The sequence below is a fragment of the Entelurus aequoreus genome, linkage group LG07 (assembly GCF_033978785.1).
Source record: "Entelurus aequoreus isolate RoL-2023_Sb linkage group LG07, RoL_Eaeq_v1.1, whole genome shotgun sequence".
NCBI classification, from domain to species: domain Eukaryota; kingdom Metazoa; phylum Chordata; class Actinopteri; order Syngnathiformes; family Syngnathidae; genus Entelurus; species Entelurus aequoreus.
In genome coordinates, this window is record NC_084737.1 from 2,709,354 (window position 1) to 2,726,853 (window position 17,500).

The following is a 17,500-nucleotide window of genomic DNA, read 5'->3' on the forward strand; positions in this document are numbered from 1 at the left end:
AACGGACGTGACTAGGTTGGTAGAAGCTGGGGATCGAACCAGGAACCCTCAGGTTGCTGGCACGGCCACTCTCCCAACAGCGCCACGCTTTCCCCATATATAATATATATATACTGTATATCAGGGGTGTCCAAACTTTTTCCACTGAGGGCCGTACACGGAAAAATGTAAGCATGCGGGGGCCATTTTGATATTTTTCATTTTCAAACCTTAACAAAATGTATGGATTTTTTTTTTACCTTTATGGCTCCCGGGGACTATAAAGGGTCTCAGTCATTAAACTGTTAAAAATAAGTCAAATTATTATTTTTTATTTAATGCTTACAGTAAATCTCTATATCAACTTGAGGTTGATATAAAGTTAAAAAAAAAAGGTTTTCTGTCAAAGACTTCTTTGTTTTTTATAGTAAAACTGAAATATGCAGTATTTAGTAATTGGAGCCCTAAAAGATCAATAATGCAGGACACCATTGATTTTAATTATTTAATATTTTTGAGTAATCACAGTGAAAAGTTAAATAAAATCCTACTAAATATATTTGAGATCCAAAAGCTCCCCCACTCATAAAGTGATACATTTTTATTAGTTTTTTTTTACTTTTCACACTTAAATTACAAGATCAACTTCAGATATATCTGTCCATTTTACATTTGAACTATTATTTTGTTTGTTTTATGCTCTTTTGTCAAAGAAAACTTGGATGTTTTTATATGGCAACCACACAATATATGCAATATTTTTTCCACATAAAACATTTTAATGTAGAGATGTGTTAAAATGTAATATCGGAAATTATCGTTATCGTTTTTTTTATTATCAGTATTGTTTTTTTTTGTGGTTTTTTTAATAAATCCACATAAAAAACACAAGATATACTTACAATTAGTTCACCAACCCAAAAAACCTCCCTCCCCCATTTACACTCATTCACAAAAAAGGGTTGTTTCTTTCTGTTATTAATATTCTGGTTCCTACATTATATATCAATATATATCAATACAGTCTGCAAGGGATACAGTCCGTAAGCACACATGATTGTGCGTGCTGCTGCTCCACTAATAGTACTAACCTTTAACAGTTAATTTTACAAATTTTCATTAATTACTAGTTTCTATGTAACTGTTTTTATATTGTTTTACTTTCTTTTTTATTCAAGAAAATGTTTTTAATTTATTTATCTTATTTTATTTGATTAATTTTTTTAAAAAGTACCTTATCTTCCACGACTGTATATATCGGTTGATATCGGTATCGGTTGATATCGGTATCGGTAATTAAAGAGTTGGACAATATCGGCATATCGGATATCGGCAAAAAGCCATTATCGGACATCCCTATTTTAAAGTGATATTTTTAAAGTAATAATTCATTATAACATAGATTTTTAGTCTTTTTTTTTTTTTTACTGGCAAAAAAAAGAAAAATAAGGACAAAAGGGAAAAAAAAACAGCCTGCATGGCAGCTTTGTGTCAACATTGCAACTTTTTCTTGTTAGATTTCACCTCATTCCACTTTTTTTTAAATGTTTTTTGAAATTTTTGCAATACCGTATTTCCTTGAATTGGCGCCGGGAATATAGTATTCGCCTGCCTAGAATTACAGCCGGGTCAAACTCGTTCCGCAAAATAATTAGCGCATGCTTGGCACTTCCGCCGGGTCAAATATGAGTCATTAAATGACTCCCGCCTCCAGGTGGTAGAGGGCGCTAGTGATCCTTCTTGCGACTACCAGTACTGCAGGAGACTGGTACTGCAGAAGAAGACAACAAGCAGCAAGCATGCAGCAATTGTTTGCTTGCACTTTTAACATGGAGGATTACATATCTAAAATAAAACCGTTTTCTAAACTGGACTTTCAATCGAAGCAGGAGGTAATAATTAAAGGAATATCTCCAGAGACTTTTAAAATTGAAGAAAGATGAGAAAGACTGCCTTTGATCAGAAGCAGCTGCACATGGACCCATCTACAAGTAAAGGTAAGATCATAATAACGTTTTTTTTATTAAATGTGTTTTTAATGATAAGGTATGCGCCGGAGTGAGAAGAGGTTTTAAAATAATTAGAGCATGCTTGCTCATTCCGCATGGTTTAGGTAACCGCAGGAGTGAGAAGAGGTTTTAAATTAATTAGCGCCCCTGCGGCTATTCAAGGAAATACGGTATTATCAATTTTGCAATTTTTTGCAGAATGTGTGGCGGGCCGGTAAACAATTAGCTGCGGGCCGCAAATGGCCCCCGGGCCGCACTTTGGACACCGATGGCTTAAACCAAAAATAAACAAAAGGTGAGTGCCCCTAAGAAAAGGCATTGAAGCTTAGGGAAGGCTATGCAGAACCAAACTAAAACTGAACTGGCTACAAAGTCAACAAAAACAGAATGCTGGACGACAGCAAAGACTTACTGTGGAGCAAAGACGGCGTCCACAAAGTACATCCGAACATGACATGACAATCAACAATGTCCCCACAAAAAAGGATGAAAACAACTGAAATATTCTTGATTGCTAAAACAAAGTAGATGTGGGAAATATCGCTCAAAGGTAATAATTCATTATAACATAGATTTTTAGTCTTTTTTTTTTTTTTTAACAATGGCAAAAAAAAGAAAAATAAGGACAAAAGGAAAAAAAAAACAGCCTGCATGGCAGCTTTGTGTCAACATTGCAACTTTTTCTTGTTAGATTTCACCTCATTCCACTTTTTTTAAATGTTTTTTTTAATTTTTGCAATATTATCAATTTTGCAATTTTTGCAGAATATGTGGCGGGCCGGTAAACAATTAGCTGCGGGCCGCAAATGGCCCCCGGGGCCGCACTTTGGACACCGCTGGCTTAAACCAAAAATAAACAAAAGGTGAGTGCCCCTAAGAAAAGGCATTGAAGCTTAGGGAAGGCTATGCAGAACGAAACTAAAACTGAACTGGCTACAAAGTCAACAAAAACAGAATGCTGGACGACAGCAAAGACTTACTGTGGAGCAAAGACGGCGTCCACAAAGTACATCCGAACATGACATGACAATCAACAATGTCCCCACAAAGAAGGATGAAAACAACTGAAATATTCTTGATTGCTAAAACAAAGTAGATGTGGGAAATATCGCTCAAAGGTAATAATTCATTATAACATAGATTTCTAGTCTTTTTTTTTTTTTTTAACAATGGCAAAAAGAAGAAAAATAAGGACAAAAGGAAAAAAAAACAGCCTGCATGGCAGCTTTGTGTCAACATTGCAACTTTTTCTTGTTAGATTTCACCTCATTCCACTTTTTTAAAATGTTTTTTGAAATTTTTGCAATATTATCAATTTTGCAATTTTTGCAGAATGTGTGGCGGGCCGGTAAACAATTAGCTGCGGGCCACAAATGGCCCCCGGGGCCGCACTTTGGACACCGATGGCTTAAACCAAAAATAAACAAAAGGTGAGTGCCCCTAAGAAAAGGCATTGAAGCTTAGGGAAGGCTATGCAGAACCAAACTAAAACTGAACTGGCTACAAAGTCAACAAAAACAGAATGCTGGACGACAGCAAAGACTTACTGTGGAGCAAAGACGGCGTCCACAATGTACATCCGAACATGACATGACAATCAACAATGTCCCCACAAAGAAGGATGAAAACAACTGAAATATTCTTGATTGCTAAAACAAAGTAGATGTGGGAAATATCGCTCAAAGGTAATAATTCATTATAACATAGATTTCTAGTCTTTTTTTTTTTTTAACAATGGCAAAAAAAAGAAAAATAAGGACAAAAGGGGAAAAAAAACAGCCTGCATGGCAGCTTTGTGTCAACATTGCAACTTTTTCTTGTTAGATTTCACCTCATTCCACTTTTTTTAAATGTTTTTTGAAATGTTTGCAATATTATCAATTTTGCAATTTTTGCAGAATGTGTGGCGGGCCGGTAAACAATTAGCAGCGGGCCGCAAATGGCCCCAGGGCCGCGCTTTGGACACAGCTGGCTTAAACCAAAAATAAACAAAAAGTGAGTGCCCCTAAGAAAAGGCATTGAAGCTTAGGGAAGGCTATGCAGAACCAAACTAAAACTGAACTGGCTACAAAGTCAACAAAAACAGAATGCTGGACGACAGCAAAGACTTACTGTGGAGCAAAGACGGCGTCCACAAAGTACATCCGAACATGACATGACAATCAACAATGTCCCCACAAAGAAGGATGAAAACAACTGAAATATTCTTGATTGCTAAAACAAAGTAGATGTGGGAAATATCGCTCAAAGGTAATAATTCATTATAACATAGATTTCTAGTCTTTTTTTTTTTTTAACAATGGCAAAAAAAAGAAAAATAAGGACAAAAGGGGAAAAAAAACAGCCTGCATGGCAGCTTTGTGTCAACATTGCAACTTTTTCTTGTTAGATTTCACCTCATTCCACTTTTTTTAAATGTTTTTTGAAATGTTTGCAATATTATCAATTTTGCAATTTTTGCAGAATGTGTGGCGGGCCGGTAAACAATTAGCAGCGGGCCGCAAATGGCCCCAGGGCCGCGCTTTGGACACAGCTGGCTTAAACCAAAAATAAACAAAAAGTGAGTGCCCCTAAGAAAAGGCATTGAAGCTTAGGGAAGGCTATGCAGAACCAAACTAAAACTGAACTGGCTACAAAGTCAACAAAAACAGAATGCTGGACGACAGCAAAGACTTACTGTGGAGCAAAGACGGCGTCCACAAAGTACATCCGAACATGACATGACAATCAACAATGTCCCCACAAAGAAGGATGAAAACAACTGAAATATTCTTGATTGCTAAAACAAAGTAGATGTGGGAAATATCGCTCAAAGGTAATAATTCATTATAACATAGATTTTTAGTCTTTTTTTTTTTTTTAACAATGGCAAAAAAAAGAAAAATAAGGACAAAAGGAGAAAAAAAAACAGCCTGCATGGCAGCTTTGTGTCAACATTGCAACTTTTTCTTGTTAGATTTCACCTCATTCCACTTTTTTAAAATGTTTTTTTAAATTAAATTTTTAAAATATTATCAATTTTTGCAGAATGTGTGGCGGGCCGGTAAACAATTAGCTGCGGGCCGCAAATGGCCCCCGGGCCGCACTTTGGACACCTCTGGCTTAAACCAAAAATAAACAAAAGGTGAGTACCCCTAAGAAAAGGCATTGAAGCTTAGGAAAGGCTATGCAGAACCAAACTAAAACTGAACTGGCTACAAAGTCAACAAAAACAGAATGCTGGATGACAGCAAAGACTTACTGTGGAGCAAAGACGGCGTCCACAATGTACATCCCAACATGACATGACAATCAACAATGTCCCCACAAAGAAGGATGAAAACAACTGAAATATTCTTGATTGCTAAAACAAAGTAGATGTGGGAAATATCGCTCAAAGGTAATAATTCATTATAACATAGATTTTTAGTCTTTTTTTTTTATTTTTAACAATGGCAAAAAAAAGAAAAATAATGACAAAAGGAGAGAAAAAAACAGCCTGCATGGCTGCTTTGTGTCAACTTTTTCTTGTTAGATTTCACCTCATTCCACTTTTTTTAAATGTTTTTTTAAATTTTTGCAATATTGTCAATTTTGCAATTTTTGCAGAATGTCTGGCGGGCCGGTAAACAATAGCTGCGGGCCGCAAATGGCCCCCGGGGCCGCACTTTGGACACCGCTGCTGTATATAGTATATATTATTTTTGTGTTTTTATTTCTAGTTTTTTTGTTTTGTTTGTTTTTTTTTTTTTTACAACAAATTGTAACTCAAGATGGCCCCCCGAGTCAAAAAGAGCCCCATAAAGTAACTCCACATTATAATAACCTCAATGACCTGAATCTTAGAGCTCTCAAATTCCATGTGGTTGACACAACCTTTAAAGACCCCAAATTGCTTTATGATGCCCACCCCTTCTCGCACTCCCCCCCCCCCCCCCCCCCCTCCGCTGGGCTCCAAATCGCCCGTAGACAAATTACGTCTGCGTAGAAAAAGTCGTCAGAACCTGGGGTGTGGATGCAGAACGCAGAGAGCCATGTCGGTTTTGTATGACGAACATCAAACTCTTGCCATGAGAAGTTTCTAATAGTCTCCCCCGAAATAGTTTGCAGGCCTTTCTTCTGGCGTGTGCAATTAGAAAGACAGGCCTGAGCGGTGTGTCATGTTGGGTGGGGTCTCGCAGAGGAACATTCTCATTCGGATGCCCCTCGTAGCAAAGAGCCGCAGACATTTTTCCACTGGTTCTGTGTCGTAAAGTTTGTTTATCAGATGTGTTGGACACATATGAATCTCATTGTGGATAAATATAACCATGAAGACGCTCACACACGCAATCCAGATGTGTCCCCACAGCGAGTTACCTTCATTTGAAAAATACTCCGATGCCGACATCGGACTGATTAGTGTTGTAGCAAACAGTCCCACTTAAAACACTTTGACTGAACTCTGCGTCACACTTACTGTCTCACACACGGGAAGATGTCTTCAGATGTGGCCGTCATGCAATGATTAGTGTGCCTGATGATGATTCTCTGCGTTTCCACGTCTCCTCCTCTGTTTTGGTTACCAGCTTAGTCTGCTCAGCCTCACTCATCAGCACTGCAGGACAAAAAACTCTTCACTATAGAAACAATTGTTAACCTTCTTGCATCCATCCATTTTCTTCCGCTTATCCGAGGTCGGGTCGCGGGGGCAGTAGCCTAAGCAGGGAAGCCCAGACTTCCCTCTCCCCAGCCACTTCGTCCAGCCCCTCCCGGGGGATCCCGAGGCGTTCCCAGGCCAGCCGGGAGACATAGTCTTCCCAACGTCTTCCCCTTGGCCTCCTGCCGGTTGGACGTGCCCTAAACACCTCCCTAGGGAGGCGTTCGGGTGGCATCCTGACCAGGTGCCCGAACCACCTCATCTGGCTCCTCTCCATGTGGAGGAGCAGCGGCTTTACTTTGAGCTCCTCCCGAATGACAGAACCTCTCACCCGATCTCTAAGGGAGAGACCCACCACCCGGCGGAGGAAACTCATTTGGGCCGTTTGTACCCGTGATCTTGTCTTTTCGGTCATAACCCAAAGCTCATGACCATAGGTGAGGATGGGAACGTAGATCCACCGGTAAATTGAGAGCTTTGCCTTCCGGCTCAGCTCCTTCTTCACCACAACGGATCGATACAGCGTCCGCATTACTGAAGACTCCGCACCGATCCGCCTGTCGATCTCACCATCCACTCTTCCCTCACTCGTGAACAAGACTCCGAGGTACTTGAACTCCTCCACTTGGGGCAAGATCTCCTCCCTAACTTGGAGATGACACTCCACCCTTTCTCTCCTGCTGGCCCCAGTATGGAGTGGACACACACTATTATGTTAGATCCACTATGAACTGGACTCTCACTATTATTTTAGATCCACTGTGGACTGGACTCTCACACTATTATGTTAGATCCACTATGGACTGGACTCTCACTATTATGTTAGATCCACTATGGACTGGACTCTCACTATTATGTTAGATCCACTATGGACTCTCACTATTATGTTAGATCCACTATGGACTGGATTTTCACTATTATGTTAGATCAACTATGGACTGGACTCTCACTATTATGTTAGATCAACTATGGACTGGACTCTCACTATTATGTTAGATCCACTATGGACTGGACTCTCACACTATTATGTTAGATCCACTATGGACTGGACTCTCACTATTATGTTAGATCCACTATGGACTGGACTCTCACACTATTATGTTAGATCCACTATGGACTGGACTCTCACAATATTATGTTAGATCCACTATGGACTGGACTCTCACACTATTATGTTAGATCCACTATGGACTGGACTCTCACACTATTATGTTAGATCCACTATGGACTGGACTCTCACAATATTATGTTAGATCCACTATGGACTGGACTCTCACACTATTATGTTAGATCCACTATGGACTGGACTCTCACACTATTATGTTAGATCCACTATGGACTGGACTCTCACAATATTATGTTAGATCCACTATGGACTGGACTCTCACACTATTATGTTATTTCGGCCGTTTGTACCCGTGATCTTGTCCTTTCGGTCATAACCCAAAGCTCATGACCATAGGTGAGGATGGGAACGTAGATCGACCGGTAAATTGAGAGCTTTGCCTTCCGGCTCAGCTCCTTCTTCACCACAACGGATCGATACAGCGTCCGCATTACTGAAGACGCCGCACCGATCCGCCTGTCCATCTCACCATCCACTCTTCCCTCACTCGTGAACAAGACTCCGAGGTACTTGAACTCCTCCACTTGGGGCAAGATCTCCTCCCTAACTTGGAGATGACACTCCACCCTTTCTCTCCTGCTGGCCCCAGTATGGACTGGACACACACTATTATGTTAGATCCACTATGAACTGGACTCTCACTATTATTTTAGATCCACTGTGGACTGGACTCTCACACTATTATGTTAGATCCACTATGGACTGGACTCTCACTATTATGTTAGATCCACTATGGACTGGACTCTCACTATTATGTTAGATCCACTATGGACTCTCACTATTATGTTAGATCCACTATGGACTGGATTTTCACTATTATGTTAGATCAACTATGGACTGGACTCTCACTATTATGTTAGATCAACTATGGACTGGACTCTCACTATTATGTTAGATCCACTATGGACTGGACTCTCACACTATTATGTTAGATCCACTATGGACTGGACTCTCACTATTATGTTAGATCCACTATGGACTGGACTCTCACACTATTATGTTAGATCCACTATGGACTGGACTCTCACAATATTATGTTAGATCCACTATGGACTGGACTCTCACACTATTATGTTAGATCCACTATGGACTGGACTCTCACACTATTATGTTAGATCCACTATGGACTGGACTCTCACAATATTATGTTAGATCCACTATGGACTGGACTCTCACACTATTATGTTAGATCCACTATGGACTGGACTCTCACACTATTATGTTAGATCCACTATGGACTGGACTCTCACACTATTATGTTATTTCGGCCGTTTGTACCCGTGATCTTGTCCTTTCGGTCATAACCCAAAGCTCATGACCATAGGTGAGGATGGGAACGTAGATCGACCGGTAAATTGAGAGCTTTGCCTTCCGGCTCAGCTCCTTCTTCACCACAACGGATCGATACAGCGTCCGCATTACTGAAGACGCCGCACCGATCCGCCTGTCCATCTCACCATCCACTCTTCCCTCACTCGTGAACAAGACTCCGAGGTACTTGAACTCCTCCACTTGGGGCAAGATCTCCTCCCTAACTTGGAGATGGGACTCCACCCTTTCCCGGGCGAGAACCATGGACTCTGACTTAGAGGTGCTGATTCTCATCCCAGTTGCTTCACACTCTGCTGCGAACCGATCCAGTGAGAGTTGAAGATCCTGGCCAGATGAAACCATCAGGACCACATCATCTGCAAAAAGCAGAGACCTAATCCTGCAGCCACCAAACCGGATCCCCCTCAACGCCCTGACTGCGCCTAGAAATTCTGTCCATAAAAGTTCAGAACAGAATGGGTGACAAAGGGCAGCCTTGGCGGAGTCCAACCCTCACTGGAAACGTGTCCGACTTACTGCCGGCAATGCGGACCAAGCTCTGACACTGATCATACAGGGAGCGGACCGCCACAATCAGAGGGTCCGATACCCCATACTCTCTGAGCACTCCCCACAGGACTTCCCGAGGGACACGGTCGAATGCCTTCTCCAAGTCCACAAAACACATGTAGACTGGTTGGGCAAACTCCCATGCACCCTCAAGGACTCTGCCGAGAGTATAGAGCTGGTCCACAGTTCCACGACCAGAACGAAAACCACACTGTTCCTCCTGAATCCGAGGTTGAAGGTGCATTGCCATGAATCATAAAAATAAGACACGTTCTTACTTCAGCTAAGGCTAAGAATGTGTTTAGTGACTTGTGGTGGTTCAAACAAACAACAGAGCTTTTTCGGTTTTCGTGTGGGCATTTTGTCATTTGGACTACAAATGCTCAAACATCAAATAAAATGGCGCACTCACCTTTTGGTAAGTTTACCATATACAGAGATAGCCGCAGACGTCACAGGTCTAAAAAAAACATCATAAAAGGTACAAATTCCAAACGGCATTTTCCGGACTTATGAAGATCCCAAATACACAAAAGCAGCTTCCATCAGGTTCAAAAAAACTCCCCAGACTTCTTCTGTTTGTTTGAAGTTGTCACTACTGCCACAAGTGGTGGCAAAGCGTATTACAACTGCGACCCATACGGACCACAGATGAGAAGCAGATATTTGTTGGCGGCCCTCCAACAATGGGCCCCCGGCCCTGTGGTTAAAGAACACTGCCTTGAAGGTTTTCACCAAATGGCTCGTCGTAAATTAAAAACACAAACAGTATGTTTAACCTCCCCCAAGTCAGTCAAAGATCATCCATATGAGAGTCTCTTGGTTTTTTTAGGAATCTGCTGCAAAAATGTTAATTCTCGCCCAACTTTTTAACTGAGTTGGTGTACCAGTCTGATATAGTTGTTGTATTATTCTCTCTATAGACTCATTCATTTACTTGCCGGTTTCCTTTTGACAGCTGCTTACTCTCTGCTGGAACACAATTCCAGCTACACTTTTGTTAAAGTGTACTGAGCAATTATTATTTAGTTTTACTATTTTATATTCGAGCTAGCTCAGCGGTTAGCATGGCTTCATGCTAAGCAATATCATCCCTACAAGGCTTGTAGGGATGATATATCCTCTGTGTTTTTTCTGACCTAACGTGTATGTATATATATATACACTACCGTTCAAGCCCTGTGATGAGGTGGCGACTTGTCCAGGGTGTACCCCGCCTTCCGCCCGATTGTAGCTGAGATAGGCTCCAGCGCCCCCCGCGACCCCGAAGGGAATAAGCGGTAGAAAATGGTTGGATGGATGGATGGACTACCGTTCAAAAGTTTGGGGTCACCCAAACAATTTTGTGGAACAGCCTTCATTTCTAAGAACAAGAATAGACTGTCGAGTTTCAGATGAAAGTTCTCTTTTTCTGGCCATTTTGAGCGTTTAATTGACCCCACAAATGTGATGCTCCAGAAACTCAATCTGCTCAAAGGAAGGTCAGTTTTGTAGCTTCTGTAACGAGCTAAAGTGTTTTCAGATGTGTGAACATGATTGCACAAGGGTTTTCTAATCATCAATTAGCCTTCTGAGCCAATGAGCAAACACATTGTACCATTAGAACACTGGAGTGATAGTTGCTGGAAATGGGCCTCTATACACCTATGTAGATATTGCACCAAAAACCAGACATTTGCAGCTAGAATAGTCATTTACCACATTAGCAATGTATAGAGCAGGGGTCACCAACGTGGTGCCCGCGGGCACCAGGTAGCCCGTAAGGACCAGATGAGTAGCCTGCTGGCCTGTTCTAAAAATAGCTCAAATAGCAGCACTTACCAGTGAGCTGCCTCTATTTTTTTAAATTGTATTTATTTACTAGCAAGCTGGTCTCGCTTTGCCTGACATTTTTAAATCTAAGAGAGACAAAACTCAAATAGAATTTGAAAATCCAAGAAAATATTTTAAAGACTTGGTCTTCACTTGTTTAAATAAATTCATACATTTTTTACTTTGCTTCTTATAACTTTTAGAAAGACAATTTTAGAGAAAAAATACAACCTTAAAAATGATTTTAGGATTTTTAAACACATATACCTTTTTACCTTTTAAATTCCTTCCTCTTCTTTCCTGACAATTTAAATCAATGTTCAAGTATTTTTTTATTTTTTTTTAAATGTAAAGAATAATAAATACATTTTAATTTAATTCTTCATTTTAGCTTCTGTTTTTTCGACGAAGAATATTTGTGAAATATTTCTTCAAACTTATTATGATTAAAATTTTAAAAAAAATTCTGGCAAATCTAGAAAATCGGTAAAATCAAATTTAAATCTTATTTCAAAGTATTTAGAATTTCTTTTAAAATTTTTGTTCTGGAAAATCTAGAAGAAATAATGATTTGTCTTTGTTAGAAATATAGCTTGGTCCAATTTGTTATATATTCTAACAAAGTGCAGATTGGATTTTAACCTATTTAAAACATGTCATCAAAATTCTAAAATTAATCTTAATCAGGAAAAATTACTAATGATGTTCCATAAATTATTTTTTTAATTTTTTCAAAAAGATTCAAATTAGCTAGTTTTTGTCTTCTTTTTTTCGGTTGAATTTTGAATTTTAAAGAGTCGAAATTGAAGATAAACTATGTTTCAAAATTTAATTGTCATTTTTTTCATGTTTTCTCCTCTTTTAAACCGTTCAATTAAGTGTAAATATCATTAATTATTAATAATAACATAGAGTTAAAGGTAAATTGAGCAAATTGGCTATTTCCGGGAATTTATTGAAGTGTGTATCAAACTGGTAGCCCTTCGCATTAATCACTACCCAAGAAGTAGCTCTTGCTTTCAAAAAGGTTGGTGACCCCTGGTATAGAGTGTATAAGTGTATTACACTTATCATTACACCATGTACCAAATAAAATAGCTTCGAGGTCGGTAAGCACAACCAAAAGTATTCTGTACATTAGGCCCACCGGGTCATAAGGCACACTGTCGAGTTTTGAGAAAATGAAAGAATTTGAAGTGCGCCTTATAGTCCGTAAAATACACTTAGTTCCTTTTGTCCCACATCTCTTTAAGAATGTGTCGGAGGTTCTTGTGGCCTGCAACACGGGTGACTCAATGATTGATCCCATGAAAAGGGTGGGAACTTCCCTTCAAAGCCACTGCGAATGAACCCAAATGTAAACACTTGAACAACCAACTTGAAGAGGTCAGCATATATTAATGTATTATTATCATTATTATTATTAATCGTGGAATGTGTGGATTTGACGGGTCAAACATTGAAGTTTTTTGAGAGAAAGTGTGGTGGATGAAGATCAATGTAGCGGAAAAGGTTCTATTGAGTGAAAGCAAGAAGAACGAGAAGGACAGAAAGAGGTTGGAGGGAGGCGGCCACCCCGATGGGCTCCAGACCTCTCCATGCCAACAGCTGCTCCTGCTTTGTGGGTCACATATGCAGCTTTGTTAAAAAAAGAGGCTGGGAACCTCTTTTAAACTTGACCTACTTAAGGAATATACATGTAGATGACATGCAATACTCACACATTGTTTTGTCCTTTTACTGCATTAGTACTTGCTGAAAGACAACACCATCAAGCTAACTTGGAGTACGAGACATAGAACATACCCTAGATCAGGCCTGGGCAATTATTTTGACTCGGGGGGCCAAATTTAGAGAAAAAAATGTGTCTAGGGGCCGATATATCTATTATATCTATATAGCCTACGGTGACAGCCAAAATATCTACTAACGTTACTTACCGCCATGTACTTCCTCAAATTTGATGTTGAGTTCATGTAAGCTTAAGCTTGTTGTTGTTTGCCGCGGAAACTTTATGTCTAGTTAATCATGTGACCGCCTGGCTCTGTTTGATTGGTGAAACGGAGTCCAACGTCACCAGTGACTGCATTTGATTGGTGAAATGGAGTCAAACGTCACCAGTGACTGCATTTGATTGGTGAAATGGAGTCAAACGTCACCAGTGACTGCATTTGATTGGTGAAATGGAGTCAAACGTCACCAGTGACTGCATTTGATTGGTGAAACGGAGTCAAACGTCACCAGTGACTGCATTTGATTGGTGGAACGGAGTCAAACGTCACCAGTGACTGTATTTGATTGGTGGAACGGAGTCAAACGTCACCAGTGACTGCATTTGATTGGTGGAACGGAGTCAAACGTCACCAGTGACTGCATTTGATTGGTGAAACGCAGGCATGGAATAAATCCTACTTTGAAGGTCTGTCTGACAAAGCAAGACCAACAAAGCGTGCATTAACAGATGGATAAAAATCAGTAGCGAGTAGCGAGCTGAATGTAGATAAATGGAGCGGAGTAAAAGTAGCGTTTCTTCTCTATAAATATACTCTAGTAAAAGTAAAAGTATGTTGCATTAAAACTACTCTAAGAAGTACAATTTATCCCAAAAGTTACTCAAGTAGATGTAACGGAGTAAATGTAGCGCGTTACTACCCACCTCTGGTCCTAACGTATATTCTGCTCTACCCCAGTATTGAGCACCGTATAACGGATAAACCACAAAAACCTTGACTATATATATATATATATATATATATATATATATGTATATATATATATATATATATATATATATATATATATATATATATATATATATATATATATATATATATATATATATATATATATATATATATATATATATATATCAACTACTCGTCAGACAGCGATAATTGCTTTCAGTAGAGGGGAAGTAAGTCTTCCGGGTTTTAGCTATTCCCTTTCACACAGCTACCATCCTAGCTATGTTACAACCTAGAAAGCTAGCAAATGTGTGGCTGGACTCCGACCCACAAACACATGTCGGTGCTATTCAGACAGAACAGCGACCCGAGGCTTGAACCTTTTGTATACCACACAGATCCCGTCCGTCTCTGACGTTACCTCCAAAGGTGTACAATTGCCTTGTCCACTTCGTACTCTTCATCCACTCCAAGAAAGAACCTGGTACTCTATGACTTAAGTGTACCATATGTCTTTGTGTTCTTTCAGTTCTTGTGTCAGACCCACAAAAGGTTTCCGAAAAATGTATTAATCAATCATCAATCAATCATATACTTTATTAGTCCCCCAGGGGGAAATCAGGCTTTCAGCAGTAGTTTGAATGTATCTCATCCATATGGTGGGCGATTTGTACGTTAATGTTCACAAGGTGTAATACAAAGGTTAAGTCTTTTGGTTTTGTCCCCTTATTCAGTAGCTTTCTTACTTTCCTGCAAGACTGTACTCGTCCAGCACATGTGCAGAGCTATAAACTTGGTAGCGTTTGACAGCGGTGCGATACCAATTCATCTCGGAAGTACAAAACCATCTGGGAGGAGACATGCTTTTCTGATTGGGATCATTAAAAGGACATCAAGTAGTGGATGTGTGGCCGCAGCGACAGCACCTGTGGGACTTGTAAAATACAGACATGGAGATTGATGTAAAACTCTAAAACGGCCAGCAATTTTCTCATTATTTAGCCATCAAAATCTCAGATTTTTTTTTTGTCCACAAGGAAGTTGGATAAAGAGAGCACAAGTCAGCCAAAACTCAGCTCAGTGTGGATTATGGGCTTCTGTCATGGTGGCCTTCCCCTTTGAAAAAAGGCCGTCTCGTTGAGGAAGATTACATTTGGAATTATTTGTCCCAGAGTCCAAACTGTCGCCATCATAAAATCTTAAGTATAAGCAGAAGTAAATCCGTCCATCCATCCATTTTTTACCGCTTGTCCCTCTCGGGGTCGCAAGCGTGGTCGGAATCATCGTAATAATTGTGTTATATATATATATATATATATATATATATATATATATATATATATATATATATATATATATATATATATATATAGTATATATATATATATATATATATATATATATATATATATATATATATATATACTACCGTTCAAAAGTTTGGGGTCACCCAAACAATTTTGTGGAATAGCCTTCATTTCTAAGAACAAGAATAGACTGTCGAGTTTCAGATGAAAGTTCTCTTTTTCTGGCCATTTTGAGCGTTTAATTGACCCCACAAATGTGATGCTCCAAAAACTCAATCTGCTCAAAGGAAGGTCAGTTTTGTAGCTTCTGTAACGAGCTAAACTGTTTTCAGATGTGTGAACATGATTGCACAAGGGTTTTCTAATCATCAATTAGCCTTCTGAGCCATTGAGCAAACACATTGTACCATTAGAACACTGGAGTGATAGTTGCTGGAAATGGGCCTCTATACACCTATGTAGATATTGCACCAAAAAGCAGACATTTGCAGCTACAATAGTCATTTACCACATTAGCAATGTATAGAGTGTATTTCTTTAAAGTTAAGACTAGTTTAAAGTTATCTTCATTGAAAAGTACAGTGCTTTTCCTTCAAAAATAAGGACATTTCAATGTGACCCCAAACTTTTGAACGGTAGTGTATATATATATATATATATATATATTATATATATATATATATATATATATATATATATATATATATATATATATATATATATATATATATATATATATATATATATAATATATATATATATATATATATTAAGGCTGAAACGACGCGTCGACATAGTCGACGTCATCGGTTATGTAAATACGTCGACACCGTTTTTGTGCGTCGACGCGTCGCATAATTACGTCACACTACCGTCATGGCGGAGCGCAAGCAGACTGTGCGAGCGAGGGGAAAAAACGCTCGCCAAAAGTGTGGGAGTATTTCAATACACAGCCTAATAATGTTGTTGTATGCACACTGTGTCGAGCGGAAATGGCCTATCATAGCAGCACAACGGCTATGAACGAACATTTGAAAAGAAAACCATCAACTAGTCAATCGTCCGCGTTAGCATACGTTGTCATCATTACACAAAAACATGAATGTGTCATTTGTATCTGCTAGGGGTGTAACGGTATGTGTTTTGTATTGAACCGTTTCGGTACGGGGATTTCGGTTCGGTACGGGGGTGTACCGAACGAGTTTCTAAGCTAAAGCTAACTTTAGCTGCTAAAGTCTTAACAAGTTGCTTTGCTTCTCTGCCTCTGTCTCAGCACGCAGCATTGTCCCACCCACACAACCATCTGATTGGTACACACGCAGCATTGTCCCACCCACACAACCATCTGATTGGTACACACGCAGCATTGTCCCACCCATACAACCATCTGATTGGTACACACGCAGCATTGTCCCACCCACACAACCATCTGATTGGTACACACGAAGCATTATCAGCCAATCAGCAGTGCGTATTCATAGCGCATGTAGTCAGCGCTTCAGCGTGGAGCAGATAGGTGTTTAGCAGGTGAGCATCAGGCAGCGGACTCTCCCCAAATGATAATAAACACCTCCCAGTCAACTACTAGTAACATCACTAGGAGCCCGTTGACCTTCTAGAAACTTAAACTGCAGCTCAGCTCGCTCGCAGTCCTGGTTTGAGGTGAAGGCTAATTACCTCTCAGTTCCAGCCACATCGACCCCTTCTGAGCGCCTATTTTCAGCTGCTGGGAATATTGTAAACAAGAAAAGAAGCAAAGCAAGTAGACATGCTAACCTTTCTTCATTACAACTGTTAGTCACTCACTGGAATGAGTAGAATTGGTTATTGTGTACTGTGTTGGACTGGATGTTTATTTTGCACATTTTAAAAGCAATACTTAATGTTTACAGTGCTCCAGAATATTTAGATTGGCACTTTTTTGTATTGGATGTTTATCTTTATTTTTTCACATTTTATCAAATAAGCAATACTTTCACTTTTGTTGAAATGTTTACACTGTTGTTACAGAATATTTCGTTTTGCACTTTTTTGTATTGGATGTTTATCTTTATTTTTGCACATTTTAAAGCAAAATAAGCAAT

The 17,500-nt window shown here is 39.5% G+C and overlaps 1 protein-coding gene across 2 annotated transcripts in view; it reads right to left on the minus strand.

Moving 5' to 3' along the window:
- The window catches only part of LOC133653267 (histone deacetylase 7-like), a 306,865-nt gene that overhangs the window by 262,714 nt on the left and 26,651 nt on the right, over positions 1-17,500 (minus strand). For both annotated transcript variants that reach the window (XM_062052360.1, XM_062052359.1), the window contains exon 2: positions 6,427-6,564. The gene's annotated coding sequence lies outside the window, so the exon portion shown is untranslated. The remainder of the gene's footprint in view (positions 1-6,426; positions 6,565-17,500) is intronic.